At 32.0% G+C, this 14,541-nt stretch overlaps 1 long non-coding RNA gene across 1 annotated transcript; it reads right to left on the bottom strand.

Moving 5' to 3' along the window:
• Positions 1–9,418: 9,418 nt before the first annotated feature.
• Positions 9,419–11,410, bottom strand: LOC145140748 (uncharacterized). The gene is made up of 3 exons (XR_013722263.1): positions 10,674–11,410; positions 9,607–10,405; positions 9,419–9,523 (listed from the first exon to the last, which is right to left on the bottom strand). It is a non-coding gene; the product is annotated as an uncharacterized LOC145140748 (long non-coding RNA).
• Between the last annotated feature and the right edge of the window lie 3,131 nt (positions 11,411–14,541).

Raw genomic sequence — 14,541 nt, 5'->3', positions numbered from 1 at the left:
TTAATCATATAGAAAGTCGCTCCATGTTTGAATACAAACGAATTTTTTTTTTTAGTTATTCGATATCAAATAATCACTTTTGAAACACAAATACAAACAAAGGGTTGTCAACGAACAAATATAAAATATCAAAAATGGCATATGTTCCATAATGTACCAAAATCATATACCTTGCATTAGCCAGCTGAAATAGTAATTAACCGCATCAATTGATCATTTGATCTGATCAAAGTGATACAATACAGTTTTTGGTTAAATGCTTTGAATTAGTTAGGTTTCAAAAAGTTGTATGTTTACTATTTAACATCATCAAATGAAAAGACAACGCCCATAGAAGATAACTTGTGTTTAACGATCATGATATGAGAACTAAAACTTTGGCATGCACATAGACTCAAGGTGTTCCTTCATTCGCTCAATCTCATCAACAGTTGCATCTTGATTGTCCTCAATCCACTTAGTAGCATCAGCAATAACATGCTCCATTTTCTTCATGTTGTATATGCAATCCTCCAATGCATTAAACGCATCTGCTTTCTTTTTGTATTCTTGATCCTCCTGTTTATACTTGTCAGCATCTTCTATCATTTTCTCAATCTCTTCCTTGGAGAGTCTTCCATTTTCATTAATAACTGTCAGTTTCTCTGTCTTACCTGTCGATAATATCTCTGATGTCACCGTGAAGATGCCATTCGCATCTATTTCAAACCACTCGTTCAATTCCTAATGGTCTTTAAGGGTTAGGAAGTACGTGGCAGTCTGTCATAAAGTAGTAAGCCAGGGGCAGTTTGGTTATTTTCTTAGTTAAGTCGGTGTAGGGCTATTATAATTAGACAGAGAACATTTCTGAAATTTTATCTTACACAGGGACTATGTATGTAATTTTCATAATACTTACGGACCATTAGATAATTGTTTTACGCAAGGACAATTTCTGTAATTTTTTATACTTATAGATCAATACATAACTAGACAGGGACCATTTCTATAATTGTGTCCTATGTAAGGACCATTATAAAATTTGTTTTTACACACCATTTCTGTGAACAAACTACAGGGACCAAAACTGTAAATCATGCATAGGTACCAAAACTGCCATTTAGGCATTTCCTGCAATTTAAGAAGGATATATAATGAGACTACACGACAATTTTACCCTTTGAATGCAGCACAATTTTCACAATATTTATTGTTATAAACAATTAGACCAAAAAACTTCAATTCACATAACAGTATAACACTTTAAATTAAACAAAATTTAAACATTTTAATAATTGTCCCATGATAAAGAATAGCCGGTGTATAAAGATGGAAGAAAAAAGTTAACTAGGGCCTTTGGGAAGAAAGCAAATAAAGAGGGTAATCTTGCAAAATGGATGTCTTAACTCTTAACCCATAAACCATACACTATCACACTTAACCAATTAAGATAATTTTTATAGATTAAGTAAAAAAACAGCTATTTATAGCTGTACGCATTAAGTGTTGAGCTCAATCAGCTCATTAAGTCCATTGAGTAAAAAATGAAACAACACCTGCTCATTGTAATCGACATTGTTGCCATGCCAGTTAGTCTAGTTTTTCCACCTAAACCACAAAAGCTCTAAAACCCTAAAACCCTAAAATGGAGCTTTTGGGTAACCTTGCTTCATGTTCAACAGGGATCAAATACTTCAGTAAATTTAAATGCAATTCATTATGCATAATATTCATTCAGAACAATACTCTTGGATGGGACTCTGGTTTTTGACGATTCGAATCTACTGAACTGTTTCTTACGATTCCTTCAGCTAAATATGAAATTCTATTATGCTTGATCATATTAAATTAACTACATTCACTAAAAACTAAGAAACAAATGCTTACCATATATTGTGTTAGCAGGTTTCATGGCCCCTTGGGACTTGGCGTCATCTCCGATGAAACGTTCTGAATCGACGAAAGCCACACAAGACGGTGTGGTTCTGTTGCCTCGATCATTGGGAATGATTTTGACGCGATCATGCTTCCAAACGGCTACACACGAGTAGGTTGTTCCGAGGTCGATGCCGATAGCCGGTGCGTCTTCTCCTCTTCCGTCCATTGCAGTCAAAATTCAAAACAACGTCGTTCTTTCTTTTCACTTTTTACCCTAGCATATTTTTAAAGAACGAATTTCCAGTCTTAAAACGTTGGTTTTTTAGTAAACTACACAATCGTCCCTGTGTTTTGAGATAATTTGAAGGTTTAATCCCTTTTTAAGTTTTTTTTTTCTTTTTTTTTTTTTTTTTTTTTTTTTTTTTTAGTGTGATGGTTTTAATGGTTTTCATGTTGTTGCACATTTTGCCCCTAAAACATACAAAATAACTATTTTGTTGTTATTTAAATTATTTTTAGCTTTTTTTTATTATTGTCATAATACATATGTTATTAAAATAATAGTGTCTCACCCACCCCACTTATGTCATCCCTCTTATCCTCTCCCCACCACCTTTGTTTTCTCCAAGTAGATTGTCACTTTTTAGTGCGAGAATCTTTAAATAATCATCTTAAAATGTTGTTTCTTGTTCCTTTCGCAACATATCTAGCAAGGCTAAGGCTATGGTTACCTAAACATGAATAAAGTTCATCTATAATCGACATATTTGGTATCAAACTAAATCGACTGCGACCCAAATAAAGCCATCCAGACAATTAGCCAATAAAAAATATTGGCCGAAAATTTGTATACCTCGTATAAGTTGACATAATTCAGTTGGAAATAATACATTAAGACACAAGTTTTTGGAAGGGACGATAACTTGATACTAGAAAATCGAATTTTCAAATTGATTTCGGAACTCATAAGATAAATCTCATAAAGCCTTAATTGAAGTAAGCCAACCCTCATGAGGAGATGAAGAAATAGTAGTCGATCCTCTGCCAAAAGAGAAAGGTTTTATTTTTTGTTTTGTAGATGTGAATGGATCTTCTTTCTTGAAATTTAGCCCCGACAAAATGGCAAGTAACAACTATTACTACAATTCTAGCTTCTTTCTTAGGATAATGTTAGGGTTTTATGTTCTTTGACAAGCACTAAACGATTTCACACAAAGTAATAATATAAGAAGAAGACAAGAACACAATATTTAATACGGTTCACATAATCAGAATGATCGCCAATCCACATGGAAACAAGAGAGAAAGGATTTAACTAATCGTAAAAAACTAGTACACCTACAAAAGGCTGAAACTACTTTGTTGTTTTTTTCCTGCACACCTAATAGAATCAAAGGAGGAAACTATTTATAGGAGGAGGTTGACATAAAAAGTTGCCCCGTGCCTCTATAAGAAGCGGCTCCTCTTGACCCGCACATAGTCTTTTGGGAGTGAGAACCAATGCTTATTCGTCTTAGTTGCTATTAGGGTTGGCTTGCAGGGTACGCAACCGTATAGGCCTGAATTTTAGCCATGTTATCTACATAGTATCTACTCTAATAAATGAAAGTTTTTTTTGCCATATGTCACATACTCACATTCTCATTCAACTTGTCAAATGTCATTTTTTTGTTATTTTGAATTAATTTTGTTTCCACATGTCATTTTGTGAGTTTTCTTATTTTATTAAACTAGATTATGACCTGCGTAAAACGCGGGGAACATATAAAAATACATATAAAGTTATCAAAAGCCGACAAAAAAAAAAGATAAAGTAACATAAAGAGACTTTGTGTTATTGAATATATTGAAATGTCTAAAATAAATAAAATCAAATGTCTGATTATCTATAATCGTTGGATGACCTCTTTGTAGACAATATTTTTGGTTTTATTTGTTGGACGATCTTTCTCGACACATATGAGTACCTTCAAGCCTTTTTTACTTGTCACGGGAGAAACATCTACATATAACTGACAGTTAGTGAAGACGAGTCTACGCAAATACAATCCAACAGTTGATAATGTTTGTCATTGACTCTTGTTAAACACATGTGACTCAACCAAGTAATATGAATGTTTAAAGGGATAAACTAATAGTTTCAAAAAATACAATAGTACACAAAATTAAAATTAAAATTACTACCATCAAATAGTCTGTTTAAATAAAATACAAACAAAAAATTGAAATCTTACTTAAATCTAAATAACCATCTTGCCCCTTTACTCATTGCAATACAAAAAAAATCCATGTTTTATATAATGTATTCATCAACTACACTTTTAGATGACAATTCCATTAGCTTCATATTTTTTTTTCTTTTATTCATCAAGTACTATTAAAATACAAAAAATTATATTTCATCTTATTACATCATTTTATTCCATGAAATCCAATCAATTATAAAAATATGAGAAAACAATATTATATGCCTCAGTAAATGGTCAAATGTGAGGTGTTGATTAGAAACAAAAAAAAACAGTAGTAATCACTAAATGGAAACGAACATATGCACATATTTAACAAAACCAAAAAAATAAAAAATAAAAAAACAGAAAAAATAAGTTGAAGTAAGTAAATAGCAATATGTCAAATTGACAGCAGTCAGTAAATTAAAAGAGCAATACAAATAAATAAAAAACAAAATAACATTGTATTTATGATTCAGAAATACACTGTTATTCTTTGGTAGTGACAAAATGGTCAACTGGACAATTTTCTTTCATTAAAATGGTAATTTAGAACAACAATACAAATATAAGAACAGAATAGCAATGTATTTATGGTTCAGAAGTACATTGGTATTATGCTCATTTGTAGAAAATGAAAGTATCCTACTATGAAGGGATAAAAAATTGTTTTCCAGATTTGCCCTTTGTATGAATAGTACCGAATGCTACATTATCAATTTTCCATAAAGGAAAAAGTGTATGAAATTGAAACTCTTTTTAATTCAGAATGTTAATTTAAATAAAAACAATAACAACATTGACAAAGCCATTAAATAGTTGGAGGAAAACGAATAAAATCAAAATAAATTGTTTTATTGGAAACATATCTATTGAAATAACTAATTGGATTAATGTGAAGATTGAGGTTTGAGTTATGAAAGTATGTAGTGATTTGATAACAGGAATTGAAAGTGTGAAACAGAAAATGATAAGGCATAGAAGTACATACAGTTGATCGTCGATGACAAGGTTGGAGAAGTTTTTGCTCTATTTTTCTGCAAAGGAAGTATGTCAACTGTTCCTGCGTAAATCGAAGAATAAAACTATTAGAATTTTGTATTATGTATAGAAGATATATAATGATGAAAAATAGGAAGTAAATAAACTGAAATGTATTTTAAATTTAAATTTGAAATGGAAAATAACATACTTTATAAGTTCCTTTTTACAAAGATATCATTTGACTTATGAAAAGTCGTTTACTATGTAGAATATCAATTGGAAGGATTAATATGGTAAGCAATTAAATATTCGAAAACGTGAATAAAGATTCTATAATTATATACTATTTGAATTCTATTTAGGGAAGATGATGTCAGCAATTTGATCTAAGGGTAGAAAACATAAGACTGAAAATACAATCAATGGCCCTGATTACTTCATTGGTGAATTAAAGGTTCTCTTTTAATAATATTTTGAGATTTCACATAATATTTTAATGTAATAATTACAATAAATTTAGTAATAAATAGATATCAGTTTCATTAATGGACTTACCTTCTAATTTCAAACTAAAGCTTATTAATTTCTTTTGTTTAATTATTTAAATTTAAAATATATAAAATAAACATTTCAATTTTAATAATTCATTATTTTTTTTTATTTTCTTATAAATTTAAAGTTCTCAAATATTTAGACTTTTATATATAATTTTTTTTTTAAATTAACCTATGTAATACATGAGTCTCACAACTAGTTTATATAATTATTTATGATAAGACTACTAGGTGTGGGCAACATGTTATTACATGTTACCACACCCAAAAGGTGTCATGTCAGCATCCTACTCATACATGGGTGTTATAACACCAAAGATGGAAATGGGCAACATCTAATAACATGTGATAACACCAATTATTTTTTATTTTTTATTTTTATTTTTTTATGTTTTTTTTCTATATTTCGAATTTGTTTTTTTTATTTATTTATATTTGAAAAGTAAAAATAATATTTTAATAAAACTTAAATTAAAAACAACATTAAAAAAATTACAACAAAAAACAAAAACATTTAAAAACCTAAAAAAAAAAAGATGATAAAACCTACATTTTTTGGCCTAAAACTATTCATGTTCATCTTCGTGACCAACATAGATGTAATCCGCCAAGTCTTCACGGAGTTGCTTGTGTTTTCGCTGATCTTGAATATCAACCACTCTATGTAAATATTCTGATGTCCCTGGTTGAAATTGCACATGTCTTGGCTCCGTAGGCGAATACGTTGCAATATTGTGTCTTTTATCTTCGACAACCATGTTATGAGTTATGATACATGAATACATGATATATCGTAGAGTGTCTAACTCATAAGGTCTCGCCGCATATTCAACTATGTGTCATTTTGATTTCAAAACCCCAAAAGCACGTTCAACGTCCTTACGTGCTCCTTCTTGTCGTCTCGTGAAATATTTGTCCCAAGGGTCTATTGGGTGTCGAAACGCCTTCACAAACGTGGAATATTATGGATATATTCCGTATGTAAGGTAATACCCAAACTTATATTCATTTCCATTCACTGTGAAAGGAGCATCCGGGGCTTTTCCTGACAAAATATCGTCAAATATTGGTGATTGATTGAGGACGTTGATGTCGTTGTTAGAACCCGCAGCCCCGAAAAAAGCATGTCAAATCCATAAATCTTGTGAAGCAACAGTCTCTAATACCAACGAAGGCGCTCCATGATGACCGCTCGAATACTGGCCTTTCCACACCACGAGACAGTTTCTCCATTTCCAGTGTGTGCAGTCAATGCTCCCAAGCATACCCGGAAAACCATGTCTTTCTTCATATAGTTGTTGCATATCATGCAACGAAGGTTTGCGCAAGTATTGGTCACTGAAGGTTTCGACAACACCTCTTGTCAATAAAGACAAACTTTCTCGTGCGGTCCTCTCAGACATTCTCATATAATCCTCAACAGAATCGGGCGACTCCCCCATTGCCATAAGTTTAATTGCAGCAACACATTTTTGCAACCCTGTGAAGCCTCGTTTGCCTCTACCATCATATCTCATTTAGAAAAATTCATACCTAAATAAATATTAAACATGTAAAAATTGTATTTATTTTATCTAAAAGTGACATTTTATAAATTATAGAAGTTGAAACAAACGATACCTAAATAAATATTAAACATTTAAAAATTGTATTTATTTATATCTAAAAGTGACATTTTGTAAATTATAAAAGTTGAATCAAACGATACCTTGCTTCCATAGCGTTAGTTATCCTTTCAAAGACATTTTTTCGCAAACGAAATCTTCTTTTGAAATCGCTTGGCTGGTAGACACAATTTTCCGCAGAGTAATCGTTAACTAGCCGTCTATGCCCTTCCTCACGATCTCTATTTAACGTCGCACGTCGCGTGAGTAGTGGAGCTGGATCTGGCTATAGTAGGTTGTCTGTATAATACCGGTACATCATACTCACGAACAAATCGTCTTCGTCGTTATCATCGTTGTACGGATGGGCCGGATCAAATTGATCCATATTTTAGTTTTAAAATATTGAAAGAAATATGTAGAGAAGTATGTGTTTTGTAGGTAAAAATAATATAGGTTATGTGATAGTATATATAAAAGTTGATTTTTTTTTATGTTACCATTTGTTTCAAACGGTCAAAATTATAGTCGTTGAAGCAAAAAACACAAGAAATCACGTACGTTACCTCCCGTTGTGGCCATAACGCGTTATACCATAACACCTAATAACGGCTAGGGGGCGGTGTTCCTCCTGTTATGGCACCGTTATTAGGTGTCATGTCACTAATAACGGGAACCCCGTTGCCCACACCCGTCTGTCTAAGTCATTCAAAATTTGGTAGAATATTCATGTAGTACAAGTGGTTTAAGGATGCCCCTTATCTTCTACCTCAAACCAAAGTGCCTAGGTTTGATTCCCTTTTGTATGCTATTTTTTGAGATAAATTCTTTTTTAATTACAATAAATTTATTATTATTATTATTATATAAAGGTTTTTCTTTTTTATTTTTATATAAAGCCTGATATATGTTTGGATCAGCCGTGATGGATATAAGGTCAAAGAGAAGATCACTCCACAAGTGAACAATTTCCCACTTGAGGTTGTTCGACCAATTATCCTAATTAAGGTTATTTGATCATTTATGTTCAAATAACCAATTTGACATATACAATCTGTACCGAAACATTTTATAATCGAAAAACTAAAACTATTTATTTTCCTTTCTTTTTGGTCGTTGTAGGAACTGCGTACCACAGCTCCAAAAAATAAAACCACATTAAAACACACTTTGCATTTTAGTTATACAATATCAAAAATTACTTTTGAAACAAACATAAATATGTTTTTTCCGTGGTTACCCCAAAAGATAATGATTATATGATATAAAATCATAATTATATGACACACAATAATGAACAAAATAAAAATTATAAAAGAAAAAGATAGCCTTTAATGAACAATTAATAGAAAGATTTGTAAAAGGTACCAAAATTAGACACCTTGCATGAGCAACCAAAATAGCATTCCAAATGAAAAATAATCAATGAGCAATATAAATTAAACCCATCAAATCATCCATCGATCATGTTCATAACTGATCAAACTGATACAAAGCTGTTTTTGGTTCAACATTTTTTATAGGTTTAGTTTTAAGAGGTCGCGACTTAATATTTAATATCATCTAAAGAAAACAATAGAAGGGAAAATGACCTAAAAGCCCAATGAAGTTTTCAAATCGATCAAAAAACCCTAATATTGTTTTGGTTGTTCAAGAAAACCCAAGGAAGTAAACATTTTTCTAAAAAAAGGCAAACTAACTTAGGCTTCTCATTAAGGGTAACTGGCATCTGTGCGTTAAAACTCTTTGTTTACCGGCTAATGGAAGTGAATCGCAAGAAAAGATGACATGGCTAATTATCGTTTATTACTTGGAAATAAAAATCTCACCATCACAAAGACTTACCTTTCAGTGAAATCGGCACATATGCGATCTAGGGTTCTTACTGGGTGAAATCATTGTGGCTGTGGCTTAAGGAAGGAGGTGAATGCCAAATTAAAATCGTTTTTACAGAAGGTGAAATCGTTTTCTACATATGGTGAAGGTGAAATTGTTTTTACAGAAGGTGAAAGAGAGCTCAAAGAGTGTGCAACAACCATGTCAAGAGATGGTGACTCCCTTATCATTGATGTCTACCAAAGGTGTTTTTTCTTCCTAGTCAATTCATCGAATTTCTTTCTAAAAAGCATAGCATCCTCAGCTGTCTTCAAATTGTAAAAATTCAAATCATTTTCCAGTATTAAAATCTTCACTTCCATTGAGCTTGCTTCTGGTTCTTTTTCATTTATCATATTCTTGTTTTTTGGTTCATCAGCATCAACCCATTTCTAGAAATTACAACTTTCGTATTTCGATCCTTCATGTTCAGAAAAAAAAATTAACTCACATAACCAAGAAATTATTACGAAATAGATATAAACAGCTTTCAGATAGACTTACCAAAGAACAGGGACAAGTCATAAGCTTTTTTCCAGGATTAGCTTTGGTGGTTGATGTCCAAATTCGAGCATTGTGCCCACAATCACAATGCTTCCCATCATCAAATGTCCTCTTTGATTTTGAAATGTTGGTGCTTGACTTGAAGATCACAGATTTAGAGGAAGAAGAAGTCATGGGAGAAGAAGGACAAAGCCGTTAAGGAGGAGATGTGTGCCCTAATTTGTTTTAGTAAAGATGGGTTATATCGATGAACATATCCTACATGTCATGTTTTAAGCCAACAAAGCAATCCACATGTCAAAAAAACTGCCAAGTCATCTATTCAATTATTCCTCCGGTTGTCCTCAGGTTACCACACAGTTAGATAAGAACAAAAAGTCAAGTTAGATGCTATTTTTTGAACGAAATCTATATTAGTTGTACCGTCAACTAATATAGACAAAAGACAAAATTGCAAAAATGGTCCCTGTGCTAAGCATTTTTTTGGGTTTTACGACTTTTTTGGATTGGTGATCTTTTTGAGGTAGTTTCGTTGCGTTTTTGTTCCATCGGTAAATTGAAATGACTGTACTACCCTTCTAATTTTTTTAATGTTTTTTCTATTTAATTTAAATAAAAAAGAAAATAAATAGTTAAATTGGACCTCTCTCTCTCTCTCTCTCTCTCTCTCTGAAACTAAAAAAACACACAAAGATACAATTAAACATCTCTTTCTCTACCCTTATTCATCATCATCATCATCGTTTACACACTGTGAATCAAATGGTGAGTTTACCCTTTCTCCCTCTTCTATTGCAACCTGAAAATCGATGATTCACCCATGTGTCATTCATGCTTCATCAATCTCAATGAACAAATCGAGGTAAAATAAAACCCTAAACCCTTAAATCTGATCTAAGAATTAATGATTCTAATCAAATTTACAATTGATGCTTAATTAATTATGGGGCATTTCTTATCGAATTGTAGGTGATTACTAATGGAAATTATAAGAGTGTGATACATAGAGTTATCACTCAAACAGATAGATCACGAATGTCGATTGCATCTGTTTATGAAAATCGTACCCAGAGTTTGTGTTGGCGATTTGTGAAAATTTCCAACAATGTGGATGAGGTTTTGTGGTAGGCGCTTTTCAGGTAAGAGAGGAGAGATAGCGAATGGTACTCTCTACTCCAATATTGTTCCCCTTCACAAATGGAGATCGAGCTACAGACTATCTCAACCCACATACGAAGATGATGATGATGATGATGATGTTGTTGTTGTTGTTGTTCCAAATCTAAAACGAGGGTTGGCAAGCTCAAACAAGAAGAACAACCGAAGAAAGAGGATGCTAGATCTCGTGGTTGTTCGAGCTGGAGAAGGGCGATCACTGTTTTTCCGTCTTCGTTTTTCAGATCGACCATAGACATCGTTGTCTACAGTGGTTGAGAGATCTAATTTCTCTCAAGATCTCTCGTGCTCATCCCATCTGTTTGTGATCGACACACATTGAATGTGTGTGTGCGTTGCTGCTTCTCAATCGAACGAACCCACATACATGAGGGTTTTTGTGTGCCATTGATTAAAGCACACATACCTGTTGTTGTTCACAGTCATCTACAGGTGAAAGGAAATGGGGTGGAGTTGAATAAAGAGGCGGGGGATAACTCATTAGGTTACTGCCTCCGAGATCAGTTGAATACAAAGAGCTGCAACCTTGAACTTGCACCAAGTTTCAAGTAAATCTACGAAAATGGGAGAAGACAATTAATTGAAACTTCAGATTTTAGTTATGGATTTGAAAGGAATGGAACGTTAACTGGTCGAGAGATCGAGAGAGAGAGAGAGAGGGTGGGCCCTCTCTTTATTTATTAGTTATTAAAATAGATAAATGTATATTAAATTAAAAAAATGAAAGAAAAATGAAAAATAAATACATGAGGGGTATTACAGTCATTTCAATTTACAGAGGGACAAAAAACGCAACGAAACTACCTCAAAATGACCACCAATCAAAAAAAGTCGTGGTTTAGACTAAAACCCCAAAAAAATGCATACCACAGGGACCATTTTTGCAATTTTGTCACTAATATATTTTAAATTGTTGAAATGCTAAAAATGATCGAATGTATATTTCTTAAATACTGTAAATTACTAAATTTTATCGTTTGCTATATAACTCAAACTTTGGCTAGAGAGGTGAGCGGCGACAGTGGACAACAACCAAGTTTTTATTTTCTTTGAATCCTAAAAGTATGTCTCACCAGTTAGCTAGGCAGTTAGATATTCAAGCTAACATTCGTAAAATCAAATTTGACATATTTTTCTGTTTTCTTTACAAAAATATTTATATTAGCTTATTATATACTAATACATCAGATATTAGCATCGAAGTGGAATAGTAAACTTGAAATTTGCAGTATACAACACTACTAGAAAATCTCAAAATACCTACAGCGGTGCCCTAAATTAGTGAAAAGATTGTAAGAGAATACCTACTGACGGAAGCTGAATCCGTCGGAAATCGGTCGGTAAATACCGACGGAATAGCTACAGATCTTAGAAAAAGATTAATTTATTTATTTTCCGTCGCTAAACATTAGAACATGAAAAATGAAAAAAAGTTGGGGGTGGGTTCGAACATGCATCTACAATATACCATGTCAACTTCTTTACCATCAGGTCCAGCACGCCACATACCTATGGATTGTGCCGTCGGTAAATTACCTTCGAAGGTATTCCATCATTGTATCTCTTCGAAGGTATTCCGTCAGTAAATTACCTACGGAAATAAGCCGTCAGTATTCCGTAGGTAATCCGTCGCAAATCCGTCGGTAACATTTACCCATGAGCGTTTATGTTACGACATTTTTCTGTCACAATTCTGTAGGTAAAGCCGTATACCTATGGATTGTGCCGTAGGTATTTTGAGTTTTTCTAGTAGTGAACGAAGTAGCAAACATGACTTCAAAAAAGATTTCACACGATTTTATTAAGAAGTTACTATAAAATATCTAATTAATTTTTTATTAAAAATATCATCTTGCTACATGGATTTCATTTTTATTTCTCTAAGATAACTTTTTTTTTTTAAATTACAATTGTTGTGAATATATATATATATATATATATATATATATATATATAGAGAGAGAGAGAGAGAGAGAGAGAGAGAGAGAGAGATAGATAGGTTCAAATGTTTCTAGCAAATATTGTGTGCCTAAATGCACCAATCAGAATTTAGGAAAAAAGAAATCATTAATTAAATAATAAAGGTTAGCTTAGTCATTTTACCTTTATAAACCAAAAATAAATGTTGTATATTTGGAAATCATTAAATGAATATCACAGATATCCATTTTAACTCGTTGTTTCATCTCACTAACCCTAATCCCTGCTCTTTTCTTTTTTCGATCGGCAGGCACAGGAGCGACCCAATTTCTTCTTCCTCCCTCTCCACCATTGGCGACTTCTGCTTCCTTCATGTCACTGTCAAACGATATTTACTTGTAAGTACAAGGCTTTAATTATCCAAATCAAAGCTTGATCAAAGTAACAACTCAAGTTATGGGCAGAGAGAAAAAATGGTGCTGAAAGTATATGTTAATCGACTTTCCCAGACATCTCGTTCTATTTTCCTCTTCTGCAGGTAAATTACATTCTTCATTTACATTGGGTGTTTTCTTTTTCTGTTCCAACCTTTACTTTTTCACAGTTGGCAGCTTCGTTGTAGAAATGGTCTGAAAGAAAATTTGATTTCTATGTTGCACGTCAGGTGTTTGTAGAAATGCCTCAAAGAGAATTTGATGTTCAAATTTTTGAAGAACACAAAAATAATTCTAACTTGATTATTTGTGTTACTTGGTTCTAACATGTGGTATGTTTATTTGTTAATTACCTGAAAGAGTATTTCTTTTATTTTCTTCATTAAACCTTTTGATATGTTTTTTTTGTTGTTATTAACTCCTTATTTGTTAATTTGGTATTTGATTTTTTTAATCAATTTAGGGTGAAGATTTGATTAACTGTTTATAAGAGATTTTCACAAATTTGAGACAGTTTAGAACTTAAACATTGTATGAATGAGAAAACTCATCTCAAAAGCATTTGTAATCACGTGATTAAATAAGAAATATGTGGAAAATATCAAAATCTAACCGTCTAATATTTGAAAAATATTAAACTTAACATGTTCCACTATTCCAACAATTTTATAATCTTGATTTAGTAGCAAATTTTATGTATTCTGTCAGAATGTATTCTATGTATTCTATCATATTCTATGTATTCTATCATATTCTATGTATTCTTCCAAAATATATAAAGTGCTAGGAATTGCAAGTAACATTCTAGTAATTCTGACAGAATGCATTTATACATTCTATGCTTTAGAATGTTTATATATAGAGAAATACGATTGCAAATGACAAATCACATGCGTTTAATTCTTTATAGTGGCATGTAAAGTTATAACTAGCAGATTTTATTCTATGTATTCTGAGAGATTGTATTCTACGTATTATGCAAGATTGTGTTCTGTATATTCTACCGGAATGTATTATATGTATTCTGCCAGGATGTATAAATTAATAGGAATTGCAAGCAACATGTTTTTAACCATTATTAGTTTTTGTTGCATTTGTGATAGAAATGGTCGGAAGAATGGCTTGAAGACCTGATAAGAATGACTTGAAGAATGAGCCAAAGATTGATGACACTCACAGTTTAAGAATGTTCTTATTTTTTAAGAATTGCACTTGTATTTATTCATTAACTGTATATTCAAGAATGCTAATTTTTTATTATATTATTTTAGAATATGTATAAATATATTAAAATGTATAAGGCTATTAGTATGTAAGAATATGTATGAATTTGTATTTAAGTTCGAATGTATATGAAAATATTAAAATGTTGTTATTCTTCAACTAGGAGTTCAAGAATACTGTT

Source organism: Lactuca virosa, chromosome 9 (assembly GCF_052849685.1).
Source record: "Lactuca virosa cultivar CGN04683 chromosome 9, Lactuca_virosa_CGN04683_v6, whole genome shotgun sequence".
In the NCBI taxonomy this organism is placed as follows: Eukaryota; Viridiplantae; Streptophyta; class Magnoliopsida; order Asterales; family Asteraceae; genus Lactuca; species Lactuca virosa.
Note: the sequence above shows the minus strand (reverse complement) of the source record. Positions and strands in the feature narration are given on the sequence as shown.